The sequence below is a fragment of the Biomphalaria glabrata genome, chromosome 12 (assembly GCF_947242115.1).
Source record: "Biomphalaria glabrata chromosome 12, xgBioGlab47.1, whole genome shotgun sequence".
Taxonomy (NCBI): domain Eukaryota; kingdom Metazoa; phylum Mollusca; class Gastropoda; family Planorbidae; genus Biomphalaria; species Biomphalaria glabrata.
This window is the reverse complement of record NC_074722.1, coordinates 2,184,064-2,199,206: the sequence shown is the minus strand read 5'-3', so window position 1 is coordinate 2,199,206 and position 15,143 is coordinate 2,184,064. Positions and strand designations below refer to the sequence as shown.

The following is a 15,143-nucleotide window of genomic DNA, read 5'->3' as shown; positions in this document are numbered from 1 at the left end:
TCTTGACGTCTTAAAATTAGCTTTCAAACTCCACAATCAAGGAATCCAAATAAGTCTTGTAATTTCATCCATTTCACTAGAAATAGTTTCACCTTTCAGCTAAGGAAAATGATAAGACCCGATTTCATTCGCTGGCTCGAGAATTGCATAACTATGTTTGACAAGATTTAAGATGCAGATACATTTCATTTGCAAACCAAACATTGCAATGTCTCCAATGATAAACATGAAGTCTGTCTTCAACTCTTCATTAGAAATATTAGTAACAAAGTCACAGTCAATGTCCTTCAATGAACCTAACTATTTCTTCCTTTGAGATTCCATATTCTTCTAGGCCAGCAGATACTACTGTGTAACCAAACATCGGAATGTTTTGTTCCAAATCTTCAATTACTTCCCTTGGAACTGCCATTCATGGCAATTGGAGGCCCTTGGCAAAGTGAATTTGGCGGCCTCAAATAAAATAAAATAAAATAAAAAACCGACAACAGTAAAATTATTCAATTTATTAAAAACCTATTGTACTTCAACGATAACATTGAGGACAAGTTTCGCTATTTCTTCTCTAAAATATTGACATCATAGCCAATGTAAGGCCCTCACCAATTGGGGAACCTAAGAAGTTTGTCTATGCCTAAGGCTGGCCCTGTGTCAATAATAAGATCATTGAGAAATCAATTCCAACAATATATTTGATATTCAATGCTTTATTTTATTAAAAAGCCTGTTTTTCTTAGTCAAAGCACCAGCTCCATTAGTTGTTACACTTGCCATCTTGTACAAGCCGACCCAACACTTTCAACACAGTTTTTGATAGAATTGAATAAATACTGGCTTGTGTTCGTCTTTGACTGAATGCTTCGAAATATTGCCATTAAGAATAATCTTCGTTTACTTTAAACTTTTTAGAATGACGTTTAAAGACAATGTTTATTTAGCCTCTTCATGATAAGTGATAAGAATAAAAAGTTTCAATAATTTCTATATCTATAGATATTTACAATTATTTATTTAAATATATTTTCATGTTTATATGTGTAATGTGTGGGAACACCTGATTTCTTTAGGCGTCGGCGGGCCGCATAAAACACTTCGGCGGGCCGCATGTGGCCCGCGGTCCGTAATTTGCCCACCCCTGGGATAACCAACTCTAGAAAGAAAAAACTTAATCCACATCCTCTCTGACCATAAAGTAAATAGACTATGTCCAACTGATTTTAACAACCTGGTCATCTAGACATACACATGTAGGCCTAGTGTACTGTACGTGTGTAGTCGATGATACTACAAGACTACCCTGCATTTTGTTTTCATTACGTGTTATGCAATAGTGTTTGCTTAATGTGGAGTGGTCAGAAAACAAAATAACACACTGGCATAGCTAGTCAAGCATGTTTGTAGATATATCTTTACACTAAAATAGTTACACACCCTCCCTGCAAAGAAAGTAAATAGACAGTGTGTCCGACTGATTTTAACAACCTGGCCAGATAGACGTACACTTGTAGGCCTAAATAGTGAACTGGGTGGGTGTGTAGTCCATAATGATAAGACCACCCTGTTTTTTTCCCTTGAGCGTTTAACGGTTATGCAATAGTGTTCGTTGTAATTTTAGTGGTCAGAGAAGAAAATGGCACATCAGCATGGTTAGTCAAGCATGTATTTTACACTATAAAATAGTTATACAGGTCAAATGTTTCTTAAAACTCCAACGAGTTCCTTTCTATTTCTTTGGATACTAAATCTAAATTTGAAATTATAAATCTATGTTATTTTTAATGAGATTTTAAACTTTACCGGTATAACTAAGATTTTCCGTTATATAGCCTAATAAGTTAATATATTTAAAAAAAATAGAGTACCATTCTTTTCTAAAGGTTTAAATTCAAGGCAAAAATACAAGCACACATATTAATTTAGACATCTTTTATATTTTATTGTGCATTAACGTTTATGTAAGAAGCATATATTATTACTGATTTTAATATAAGAAATATTTCTACAATGTTAAAAGAATATGATCGAACCGTAGGCATACAGTCGGATGATTATACCTATATAGGTCTTGTTCAACCCCCCCCCCCCCAAAAAAAAAAAAGTTATGAAAAAGTTTGTTATAGTTTAATTAATTTTCTTTAGTTTAGTTTAACTACATTTTGAAATTCATGATAAACTTTTTAGTTTTTTAGTTTAACTACTTTATTTTAGTTGAAAACAAGTTTTAGTTTAACTTTTAAAAGGTAGTTTAGTTCCCATCACTAGTTGACATTGAAAGTATGACCTTTTTCTCATTTATTTTTCTAAGATTTTGGCTTAAGTCTAGATCTACACACGGAAGAAGATGCAATTTGAAGATGTTGAGAAATCTGGCATATCATCCCATAATATCCTCGAAAGAAAAATAACGCAATGGGCTTTATTCTAAAGAGCTTATAGATCTAGTTTTGAAAATACCAAGTAAAATGTCTGGAATTTGTGAATTGTGATATTTTTAGAATTGTGAAAATGGATATAACAAAAAGTTTTCTTTTGGTTAAAAAGTTGAATTCACGTATTTCTTAGCGACCAATAATAAAGACGAAGGAATGACCTCGCCTCTAGTCTAAAGTCTTTGCTTCAAAATAAGTTGTGAACGGAGTGAGGATTAAAGAAGTGAAAGGAGCAGGACTAATTCTACATAAGTTGTTCAGATAATGCCATGTTTCGTTCACTCCTTCCGGTCATCTGGATATCCTAATCAATGTGAGGGAAAACAATAACGTGAGTACATAAATGTCGATCATTACACGTACATTTCGTTGTCAATAGTTACAATGTTTTGTGTCAGGCGCAAATCGCAAGTCAAACTTCCGGTAATTCTGCAGGAGTTCAAGGGGCAGCCATCTTTGTTATTGTTTAGACTGTAATCTTGTATCTTGGGTTTTCTCTCCGATTTGGGTTTTTGTTTGTTTTTATTTTTGAAGCTAAATAATATGCTAGATCTAGCTATACCGGTATCATCTACTAGTCCTAATTACTAATAGGCCTAATATTAATTAGACTCATAATATAACTGCTAGAACTAGAATAATTACTATTAATATGACAAGGACAATAGATAAGGTTCTTAAAGGCAATAAAGGTCAATTAATTTTTGGTAATAAACTGTGATATTTATTGTAGGCCTAGTTAAATTTAGATTCTCTATATCAGAATAATTCAGAATAAATATAGACAATATTTAGATTTTAACAATTATAAAGAAGACAGAACAATAAGAAATGTATTGTATTGACACCAAGTCAAAATTAAAAGAAAAAATAGCATTGCTTTGAAAACACAGAAGTAATGTTAGTTCTTGGTATTTTTTAAGACACTATCTTGGGATTTCTTTAGAACATAAACAATAACAAAATAGTACAAAGATGGCTGCCCCTTGAACTCCTGCAGAATTACCAAACTTCCTTATGGATATTAAAGATTATTATTATAATTATTTTTTTATTATTATAAAAAAAAATATTTCTGTCTTTTAAAAACTGAGTTTGGAGAAAGGCGGGGGGTGATGAAATTTCCTTTGAATTTGTTATGTTTGTAACAAATATTTTTATCTTTTGAACTAAATCTAAAACTAATTTTTTTTTTTTGGGGGGGGGGGTTTCTTATATACTGTTTGTTTATAGTGCATCCAGTGTACAGAATATACGGAGTGTTGATAAGCTATTTGTTTTAAAAAGGCATACGATAATTTTTTTGCACCTTTTAGCACTGTAGAACAGTGGCGTAGCTAGGGTGGCGTGAGGTGGGGGGGGGGTGTCCAAATTTGAAAAATCCTCCCGGGCAACCACTTGAGGGGGGGGGGCCCAATAAGTTTCCGAAATTTGTTTATACATTAAATAGTACGCCATTACCTCATGTCATGATGTCAAATGTCAAACTGCAGAACACTCAAGAGGTCTAGCCCCCCCCCCACCCCCGGGCCATCAAAAATCCCTAGTTACGCCACTGCTGTGGAATTAGTTTTTCGGGACCCTCCATTTGCAGCCCAAAATAATATGAATTGGAAATTTTCACGATCAGTTAACTAATGGTCAAACATACGTCACTATTGCCAAATAAAGAAGAATTGAGCTGTAATCTTAACACTATCTCAATGCTTGCCAGTTTATCTTGTATAAAATCTCCTTAATTATTGATAGTTAGTTGCCCACACAGACCTATATATATATATTATACCTAGACTGGGAGAACGGAAACGAACTCTTATCCGATGATGATCAGATCACAGACCTATATATTGTTACGATTCTCTCTCCCAATCAGGCCTTCTGCAAACACTGCTAAACACAACACAACACATCAAGATCTTGACAACAAGGCTCCAAATAATCTGGTACTTTAATAAGGGTCAAATAAAACAGCCAATGTGACACAGTTGGCAACACAATCAACTACTACAACGTTAGACTGTATATCACTGTACTAAACTCATAAACTCTACTGTCTCTTCCTGGACTCGTACGTTTCACTGGAGGACTGCACCAGGACCGACTTCTTGGTCGACTAACAGTCCCTGTCTCAACGCTCTCAGGTCTTGAACTGCCGCTTTCCAACACACTGTGTCTCTGGTCTGCGCAGTCTTATGATCAGATGACCATAACACGGGCGCTATTCACGTGCAAAGTTCATGCCAGTACTGTCCATTACCTTTCAATATAGCACGCTAAACTGCATTACTGGCCTGTGTCACCTATGTCAGCTAATCACACACAGTTAACTCTTTTGCGTCGCGAATAGGGTTATAACAATATATATATAGAGAGATCGTTATGTACGTAACTCTTTTTCAAGCTGTAAGGGAAGTCGCCCCGAATCTAGGAAAGTCGATCTTTAGTTTCTAAAGTTTAGAAAAAATGCAATACCAATTTGCTGATTTTTTAAAAATAGAATGGACTATTGGTCACATAACTATACATTCACGCAAAACTATGAAATAAAGCTATTTCCTGTTAGTTTCCATTGAGATTATGTTTCATTATTCCACTGTTAATTTTAAATATCTATAAAAGATGAAAAAAGACAGACAATAACTTAAGATGCAAATCATACAATATTTTTTTTATAAGGAAACCACCTTACGGTAGGCGACGGTAAAAGTCAATCAAAAGTCTCTTTAGTAAGATTTACTTCCCCTTACAGATCAATGCCCTTGCACAGCGAGGCTGTAAAAAACAATTTCCTTGGTTAACCGCAAACCATTTTAACAGCGGGGGAAATTGTATTGGCAAGGGGAAAATACTCTATCGACAGTTAAATATCTGAGTTGCTGCTCTTGGATATCAAACGTATTTTCTCGATAGAGAAGGCAAAACCCATTTTTTTTAAAAAAAAAGGCGTTCGAATGATACAAAAGATGGAGTAAACGGAAACTTAGAATACAAAGAAACGAAAAACGAAAGTATCGAAGTATTCAACCGGAAGTCTGAATACTGAAAGCAGTCATTAAATAGTTTAGCAAGTGGTGAAATTTGAAAGTGTCGTGAAATCGATTCTTTCGAACTCAATCGTTGATGATAATCGATTCAGATGTTTAAACCAAGCTCGATGTCAATCTAGTCTATCTCTAGAATGTCTATGGAGCTTTAAATATGAAACTAGTTAATGAAACTAGTATGTATAGTTATAATATACTACAATGTATTAATAACGATAATAGAATTACTTAATTACGTGAATGTTAGTTAGTCAGTGGAACAATGGAAGGATGTCCAGCTTTGTCCGAATCTGTCTATCTAGGTCACCATAAATAAGCTGCGACACTAATCCATCAGCCCTTGGCCTTGACACATGTTATGACTGAGAACAAGAAATAATATTAAAAAACTTATATTAAGCATAGTTGTATCAATTAATCTGGATCATTCATGTAATTAAATATGTAATAGATGTATAATATATACTAACAATTTAAAAAAAAAAAGCATTTATTAAAAAAAGGGGGAAACGGCCTGAATTCGAACTCTTGGCTCAAGCCTTCTTAGTCTTCTCAAGCCAACACGATAACCACTCTGCTAGCGGAGAGCTTATGAACATGGAAGATTGTAGAGTTATCTATTGTTTCTATAGACTTGTCTTATTTTTCAGGTTTTTGTTCACTAAGACTCAGACCAGGGGCGGGCTGGCTATATGACATTTGGGCCGGTACCCAAATGGACCGATGGGGATGTCGTGCGCATCTTGCTTGGTATTTTCTTTTGAGCACCATAAGGTTTCGTGAGTTTCTGTCCCTAAGGATGCGCTATATTGGTGTCATTACGTCGTTGTCTTTGTTGGGGGTTGTGCTGACTTTGCTGAGTTGCGGTCTTTGATGTTTTCTTCCCCAGTATTGGGGACGCAGGCTTGGGACTCTGTCGTTCTCATGCCTGATCCACAGTGTTGTTTGATATGGCCCGTGCATCTATGACATTGGGTGTAGGCTGTGTCGTGATTTGAATTATGGCACCGAGTTGAAGGTGTGATATATTTCGTTGCATAATATGTATACCTTGTGTTTCCTTTGTAAATACTATTGACCTTTATTTATCACTCATGTCCTAATATTTCATACATTCATTAAATTGTTAAACGTACAATCTTGTTGTTAACTAATGGACATTCACTTACGTTATCATTAATAGTGTTCACGTTGAACAACTGTTGGTATTCACTACATGTTAAATTGAAAAAAACAACTGTATTCAGTGTTGGCCAGTCACGGCTTCGATGCCGATATTAGTTGCTTGGGTTTAAACTGTCGAGGTGGGGAACCTGGGAACTCGAGGGACTTATGTCTACCCCGAAGTCAACGAGCTGCAACCCGAAATCCCACCCTGACAAGGGCCACCGAAAGGGTGCATGAATGCCAGTAAAATGTCTTAAGATTTATAATATTCTTTTTAAAAGCAACACAGAGCAACGTGATAAAAATAAACCCAAATCTTTTACTTTTAAAATCTAGATCTAAAGCATTGCCGTAAATAGCCTACGTCCCTTATATCCCGAGATTCTACTCTAGTAGACGTCCATTCCTTATACACACTTAACTTGACTTCAACGATAAACAAGAAACTTAGGCCTTTATTTCTTATAGAGATCAGCGCTGGTGGCAATATATTCGGATGAATCTATAAAGGGCCAGCAACAAAGTTCAAAAGTCCTATAGATGACATGTCCTGTCACATACGAATACTTATTGGTTTGGTGGAGTTGTCGCATGCAGAGTCGTAGTGAGCAAAGCGTGCGCCCGGGGCAAAGTACTTTATTGACGCACCCCCCTCCCCATTTGCCATGAACATCACATATGGCGCCCCCATGAGGGTGGCGCAGGGGCATCGAGCCCTCCTTCCCCCTCACTACACCCCCAATACCGATGTCCCTTTTAAAGCCCTGATCATTATTAGTTTTGTTTTCGGCATAGATTTGCATACCATATAGAGCGGAAGTGTTGGCTATGCGCATGACCAAGTCAACCAATTCTTCTTTAGTTCCTGCCAGACCATCTCTGTTTGTCCGCAAAGCGCAAGCTAGTCATTTCTCTTCCTCCGAACCTTACGATGAATGATCTTTTAATAAATCAAATAGATTTCACCAATTAAATTATTAGCCAGGTTTTTTAGCATGACTTGTGTTGGCATTGTCATCCTTTGTAAGGCTTTGCCCGCCTTTCTGTCCTCGTTTAGAGGTGGAGTCTGGTAACTCTTTATATGGATCTCTAGCACAACCTTTTTAAAATTTAGTACAATGTACTTTTTACTTCGCTTCGAACCATGCTAATAAATCACAATATATAATACTGTCAACAATTAAATAAAAGGGGAAGAATTTATGAAAGAAGCCACTCTTTTTTTATTCAACCTACAAAGCTTATAACAATAAATGATTTATTGGTACCAGTAATTTGTTTTTAATCAGACAAATATGAAAGTCACAATATTGTAATCTTTCAATTATTCATATTGAAATAGGGCGCGAGCTTTTTTACTGTAGAAATGCAGCAGTTATTTTTATACTAAAATATAATGAATATAGTTTCATACGTTTGAAAATCTCCTGCCCCAACTAAATTGATTTTTTTATAATGAATCATAGTTTATAATATCGAATAGTCATAACGCCCTAGAAATATAGTCTTAAAGGTTCAATTTATCTTGGTAGATACTCTGGCACTCCAATTTCTTCTTAGGCTTGAGTCGAAGTGTTAATGTGAGTGTGTGCGAGTGTATCTTGACATGTGTACAAGAGAAAGGTCGGGTAGCAAATGAAATGAAACTATTTTTATTCATTGCTTCGAGTTTGTAACTTAGGGAAAAACCATTCGTGGACCGTTCCATTATAAGGGAAGTCAGCACATGGTCTTGTCTTTGCAGAAGCATCTCTACCTTGAGGTTACGTCACCTGACCAGAGAGCCCGTCACAAGTCGAGATGAGTGTCGTTTGTCTGGTTTGGAGAATAATCGTTATGGACAGGGCCGGTCTTAGTCCACTGCAACCCATGCGGCCGCAGTGGGCACCGCACTTTCATAGGCCCCGCGCGAATTCTAGGTGTAAATTATTAAAATAAACAATTTTAGCTTGTTATTAAAGGGTTTCTGGAATTCTCCTGAAATTGTAAAATGTACGAAAAAGTCATGAAAATGTCCTGAAATTTATAAGATATTTTGAAAACTGATGCAAATCTCCTTAAAAACAAAATTGTTATTTCTGGATGTCATTCAATCTGATCCTACTAGCAATTAAAAAAAAACGGCTTTGTCAGCTTTCATTTAATAATGTTATAATAAGGCGAATTTTAACCAAAACAAGAAGTTCAAATTCTTAATTTACTTTAATAGTCACTGGCATACAAATATAGATCTAAATCTATGTCGACCTCTTTAGAAAAAAAAAGCAAAACAAAAGCGATATTTTGCTCGTCGATAGAAAATCTCTAAAGGCAGATCTGAATGTTTATCAGCTTTTTGTTGGAAAACTACTATCTACTGTAGATGGCTCGTAAAGTGAATTTGACAGTGATTTTGTACTTAGTAAAGAATGAATACAATGAGAAGACGAATTTATTTTCTAATACAAAATATTAATTTTCACTTATTATCCTTATCACAACTCAGAATAGGCCCCGCGCAATCCGTTTCGCATAGGGCCCCGCAATCTGTAGGACCGGCCCTGGTTATGGAAGGCCTGAACACTGACCTACAACGTCACAACCTGTGGGCTGCTTAGACCAATAGCTCGTAGCCACGTCACGGGTCTTCTATAACGAGCAGTTTCGCTGGTATATGCATAAAGAATACGGCAACCCACAACGCTACTTCTTCTTCTTCATCTTCTTCTAGCCAGCTTTATTGCTGCTGAGCTGTCAGCTCTTTCGCAGACTGCGCCAAGGAAAAAAAGTGTGCTGTTTTCTTCAGTTGTTCAGCACTGCAGTACAGGGTTATGTTGGGCTGTAGTGGAAGTAGGGTCTGCCTAAGGTGGATTAGGGAGGGGCATTCAAAGAGGATATGGTTTACGGTTTCAAAGGGGTGGGCGCAGTGTCTGCAAAAGGGGGGGGGGTTGTGTAAGGTTTTTTTGTTCAGGTGGTAATTCCCACAACGCTACAAGAAGAATGTGACCCTTTGTATACCCTAGCGACCACATAATAGGAAAACAAAAAGAGTGCAAATAAAAAAACATTAACTCGAATAGCCCTGTTCAGAAATTAAAACAAAACAAATAATACTTAAAAAAACAACAAAGCTTATATTAAGTGTAATTGCATCAATTAGTTTGGATTAGGGGATGGTTCGGATAGTTAAGTGATTGACTTCTGAACCTGGGATCCTGGGTTCGAATCTCGGTGAAGACTGGGATTTTTAAATTTGGGATTTTAAGGGCCCTCCTGAGTCTACCCATCTCTAATGTATACCTGACTTTAGTAAAGGAAATTAAACGCGGTTGGTCGTTGTGCTGGCCACATGACACCCTGCTCGTTAACCGTTGGCTGAAGAAACAGATGACCTTAACATCATCTGCCTCATGGATCGCAAAGGTCTGAAAGGGGAACTTCACTTTTCTAGTTTGTGATTAAATTTGTAATAGATCTAGGTTCTAGACCAGTGTTTCCCATACTGTGTTCCGCAGAACCCTAGTGTTCCGCGAATCAGGAATAGGTGTTCCACGAAGTACTGGAATAATTAGCTAGTAGGCCCCCACGTGAATTAATCCATCTTAAAAATAATTAAAGTGTTCCGCTAAATACTCAGAATATGCGGGATGTTCATTTAAGGGAAAATGTTTTGGAAACACAGCCCTAGACTCACAATAATAAATCTGTGCGATATATTTTTTACCCACTGTTTTTGATAACGCTATTTCATGCTTTTATCTTTCTCATTGTGTTATGATCCTATCTCTTGTCTGGACCAGTTGTGAAAAAAAGGGGAAGAGATAAAGATGAAGGAGGTATATGGGTGAATGTTGCCGTGATCGCTATTTAAATGCATAAAAAAACTTGTTCACTAAGGGTTGAAATTCTCGACCTGTATGGCGACATTTATGCACTACGCATGACAGCAGGGTTTCTGTCCAGGGCTATTGCAAGAGAGGATTTGAGCCTCTCAAGCCCTCACTCAAATAGATGATGATGATGATGAAGGGCTCAAGCCTCCTCAAGGGAACTAATTCAACTTATACCACCACATTTGCCAAGTACAATTTCCTTCCTTTGCTAGATACCATCGTTTTGCGCTAGATGTTGGGCTTCATTTGTAAAATGTTTTAACTGTTTCGGATGTTCCTACGGATTTGAAGATAATTACATCGCAGCCCAAACCCTTCCGCAAGTCGACGGGGAAAGGCATGGGTTCGAACCCGGGAAAATTGAGACCAGCGAACGATAGTCCAGAGCGCACACCACACGACCAGGTATATGTAAGTGGAAATGTCGTTGCAGCGTAAAATTCTTTTTGTTATATTTCGGTCTCAATGACCTTCACCTTGCCAAATTAGCTCCGAAATTTTAACTCGGAAATTTTTGATGTAAAACGAACCAAAGTAATAGGGTTGAAAAAAAAAATTGGTTGCAATTTTTTTTTTCGAAGATTTTATTTGAAAGTTATAAATGACACACACACACAAATTATTCTTCAAATGTCACAAATAAACGCAGACTCTCAGGTGAGCTCAACAAACGTCATTTTGTCTAAATGTCATCCTTTGTAGTAGAACATTTCTTTTTTCTTCTGACCGCGTGCCATTGGGCAACCTAATTGCACTTAAGTGGCCAGATTACTGTGCAGGTAAAGCCAAAATGACATTATGTGCTTTTTTTTTTCTCTTTTATAAAATAATCGATCTAATGAGAACAGAGTATAGCATTGTTTCCCGACTGTTTATATAGACTACAGTGTGTTGGACGAATGTGAATATATAGAGAAGTTTAATACATTATTTAAAGTTGGCAGCAACATTGCTGCAACTTTTTAAAACTTTACCTATCCCTTAGTCTGTTGGACCGTTGGGGCACCATGCGAGATTTGGCGACCGTCTTTCTCCATTCCTGTCTTTTGCCTTAGAACCTCTTTCAATGGGGGCCCGTCGATTCTTTTATGTTGTCTTCCCATCGCTTTTTCAGTCTGCCTCTTCTTCTTTAATCCTGGTACTGTTCCCTGAAGGAAGGTCTTTGTGAGCCCCAAAGTCTTTGTAATGTGGCAATAGATTTTTAGCTTGCGATTGTTAGCAGGTCATCGTGGGGTCCAATCGCTACAGTAACCCTGTCTCTAATCTCTTCGTTTGTGGTGCGGTCTTTAAATGTGATACCTAAGATCTTTCTGTAGCATCTCAATTCCATTGCTAGGATTCTCCTCTCTAGCTCTGCAATCAGCGTCCAAAACTACCACTGCGACATAGCGACATTAATAAAAACAACAAGAAACACTTCAGTGTCCGTTTGAAACAAAGAACTTATGAACCTCACATTCAAGGCTAGAGTAATGTTGTCCTGATCGCTCTGAGGTTAGCGGAGCATGACAAAACAAACTAAGCATACCAAGAGTTGCGATGGCATGGAGGCCAATACGAGGAAAGCGCAAACAGGGACGTCCTCCCATAACTTGGAAGACCTCAAAACTGTGGACACCAGGTGGGAGGAGGCTTCAGACATTGCCAAGTGACAGATCTTTGTGGAGACAGCATGCCACCCAATTCGCCGCCGCTGCGGAAGGACCCAAGTCTAAGTGCGCTCTGACATCGGCCTTTTTGGAACACACATTTTAATTAGTGGGAAAGTAACACAACAAAAACGCAACACTGCATGTCTTATTCATGAAGATATTGAGCAGTTTAACAACGATCGTTAAACCTCGTCTTCCATGATACAAAATATTCAGAGAGGTTACACTCTCAAGGGGAGATCACTCTGGAATATTTTGTGTCTCATTCAGTAAGAGACAAAACTCAGATACGATGTTTACAAATATTCTCAAATAAGAGTTCTTCAAGAGCAGCGGTTCTCAACCTTTTAAGCTCGGCGACCCCTTTTTACAATCTCCCACTCTGCCGCGACCCCCCCCCCCCCCCACACACACAGAAATAGAAGAATAGACAATAACAATCCTTATTTTTGATAGTCTTAGGCGACCCCTGGCAAATCGTCAATCGACCCCAAAGGGGGTCGCGACCCACAGGTTGAGAACCCCTGTTCAAGAGGCTTGTGGAATTCCATTTTTCCAAACTTGTCAAGTCCGAGTGTCACAGTGGTTCTAAAACTAGACTAGTTTGTGACAAAACTAAACAGCTGGTTCAGAGAATTTGTGCAATATTGGCAGCTTCATATATGTATGAGAAATCTAGAAAAAATCTGTGGCAGATTGACTATGGATAGCTTAGTTGACTCGAATAACTATTTCCCTATTTGAACTGTTATCAAAACATAAGTAACCTGACTTTATACATATAATAATTTATTTAATATTGATTGTCTTAGATTCAATACCATATTTAATACATTTGAGATGTTCGATACAATCGTCAAGTGGATTTAATGTTTGAATGATAATGATCTTATTTTGAATGTAAGAGTATTATTAGTAAGTGTAATCAAAACTTATACTGCGTACGGAAACTTACTTTATACTCAGGGGCGTATCTAGAAATTTTCCATCTATTGGGGGCCCCTGACCTCTTTAGGGGCCCATGCATCTTGCGTAATATTTAATGTAAAAAACCCTAATTTAATATGAAATATTAATCAAAATGTAGCCCCCCCCCCCAAAAAAAAAAAAACAAAAAAAAAAAACAAAAAAAAAAATGAATAAAAAGATCAAGCCTCCCGGGCCCCCCAATTATGACAAATTTCTAGCTACGCCACTGCCTTGTAAATGTTTTACAGTGACAGAGTGTAGGACTTAAAGAAGCCGTGAACCGAACTATTTAAGTACGTGTGATAATGAGCGTGCGTGTGAGGGAGAGAGGTGGAGATCGACCCACACTTGCAATTAAACAATTATCCAAATCTATCCATCACAATACAAGTGATATATCTCGAGTTCCGGGAGCTGAGCTTTTGTTTCTTGTCAGGGGCGGATTCAGCCCCCCTCCTCTCTTTCCCCGTTAACATCATTATCTATCCCTCCCCTCCCCCCTCTTTTTTTTTTCCCCTTTCCCTCCCTTGATTCTTCGCCTCCAGTTGAACGTAGCTTATGAATGAACTAACCCGAGTCATTACCTGGAGCAGTCGATGCGAATCCAACATGGCGGGCGTTTCGCTACGTCACGACGCCCGTGCCTATTGATTGGCTGATCTGTCTGTCAATTCTGTCCCGTAATTACTCTAGTTGACTGTTTGTTCGCATGTCTGTCTGTCTTTTTGCATCTTGATGTCTTTTAACTTTTTTTTTTGTGTGGGTGTGCTCATTCATTTATCTCTTAAGTACAGTCGGGCATTAATTAATTCGAATGTCTGTTGCACTCCACTACAAAAGTCTTGTCATTTGTCATTTGTCATGTGTAGGTGGATTAAATGTGACACACTTGTCAGTGCCATATGACATCCTTCCGCGAGACGCCACCGTCGAAACGTCCTGAGAGTTAACAAATTGCACCAACAGCCAGTAGTTAATGTATATATCACGAATTGATTTGTAAGTATAGAATATCACGCATTGACTTTTAAGTGAAATAAATCTCGAATCGATCTTTGAGTAAAATATATCGCGAATCCAAAATCAAATATAAGTATCAGGAATCTGGAATCGAAAGTCAAATATCGCGAATCGAAAGTCAAATATAAGTATCAGGAATCGGAAATCGAAAGTCAAATATCGCGAATCGAAAGTCAATTATAAGTATCAAGAATCGGAAATCGAAAGTCAAATATTGCGAATTGAAATTCGAATATTGTGGAAAGTCAAATGTAACGTATCTGAAGTCTAATATTGCGACTCGAAAGTCAAACATCGAGAATCGAAATCATGTCTTTCTATGAGAGACATAGTTGATGACTTCTTGACTGTTGTCTCAATGGCGAGCCCTGCTAGCTGCCTTCCAGTGCCGTCTTGCGGGGGGGGGGGGTTTGGGCTAGGATGTAATAATCGTCCATTTTGAAGGCACATCCGAAACATGTAAAACACCCGAAACATGTAAAACACCCGAAACATGTAAAACACCCGAAACATGTAACAAACCTGAAACATGTAAAACACCCGAAACATGTAACAAACCTGAAACATGTAACAAACCCGAAACATGTAACAAACCTGAAACATGTAACAAACCTGAAACATGTAAAACACCCGAAACATGTAACAAACCTGAAACATGTAACAAACCTGAAACATGTAAAACACCCGAAACATGTAAAACACCCGAAACATGTAACAAAAGTGAAACATGTAAAACACCCGAAACATGTAACAAACCTGAAACATGTAACAAACCTGAAACATGTAACAAACCTGAAACATGTAAAACACCCGAAACATGTAACAAACCCGAAACATGTAAAACACCCGAAACATGTAACAAACCTGAAACATGTAACAAACCTGAAACATGTAAAACACCCGAAACATGTAACAAACCTGAAACATGTAACAAACCTGAAACATGTAACAAACCTGAAACATGTAAAACACCCGAAACATGTAACAAAC

General features: G+C 37.5%; 1 protein-coding gene across 2 annotated transcripts in view; it reads left to right on the top strand.

The window, feature by feature from the left end:
- LOC106079466 (nitric oxide synthase-like) overlaps positions 1 to 15,143 on the top strand; it is a 229,719-nt gene that overhangs the window by 1,508 nt on the left and 213,068 nt on the right. For both annotated transcript variants that reach the window (XM_056005594.1, XM_056005597.1), the window contains exon 2: positions 2,306 to 2,760. The gene's annotated coding sequence lies outside the window, so the exon portion shown is untranslated. The remainder of the gene's footprint in view (positions 1 to 2,305; positions 2,761 to 15,143) is intronic.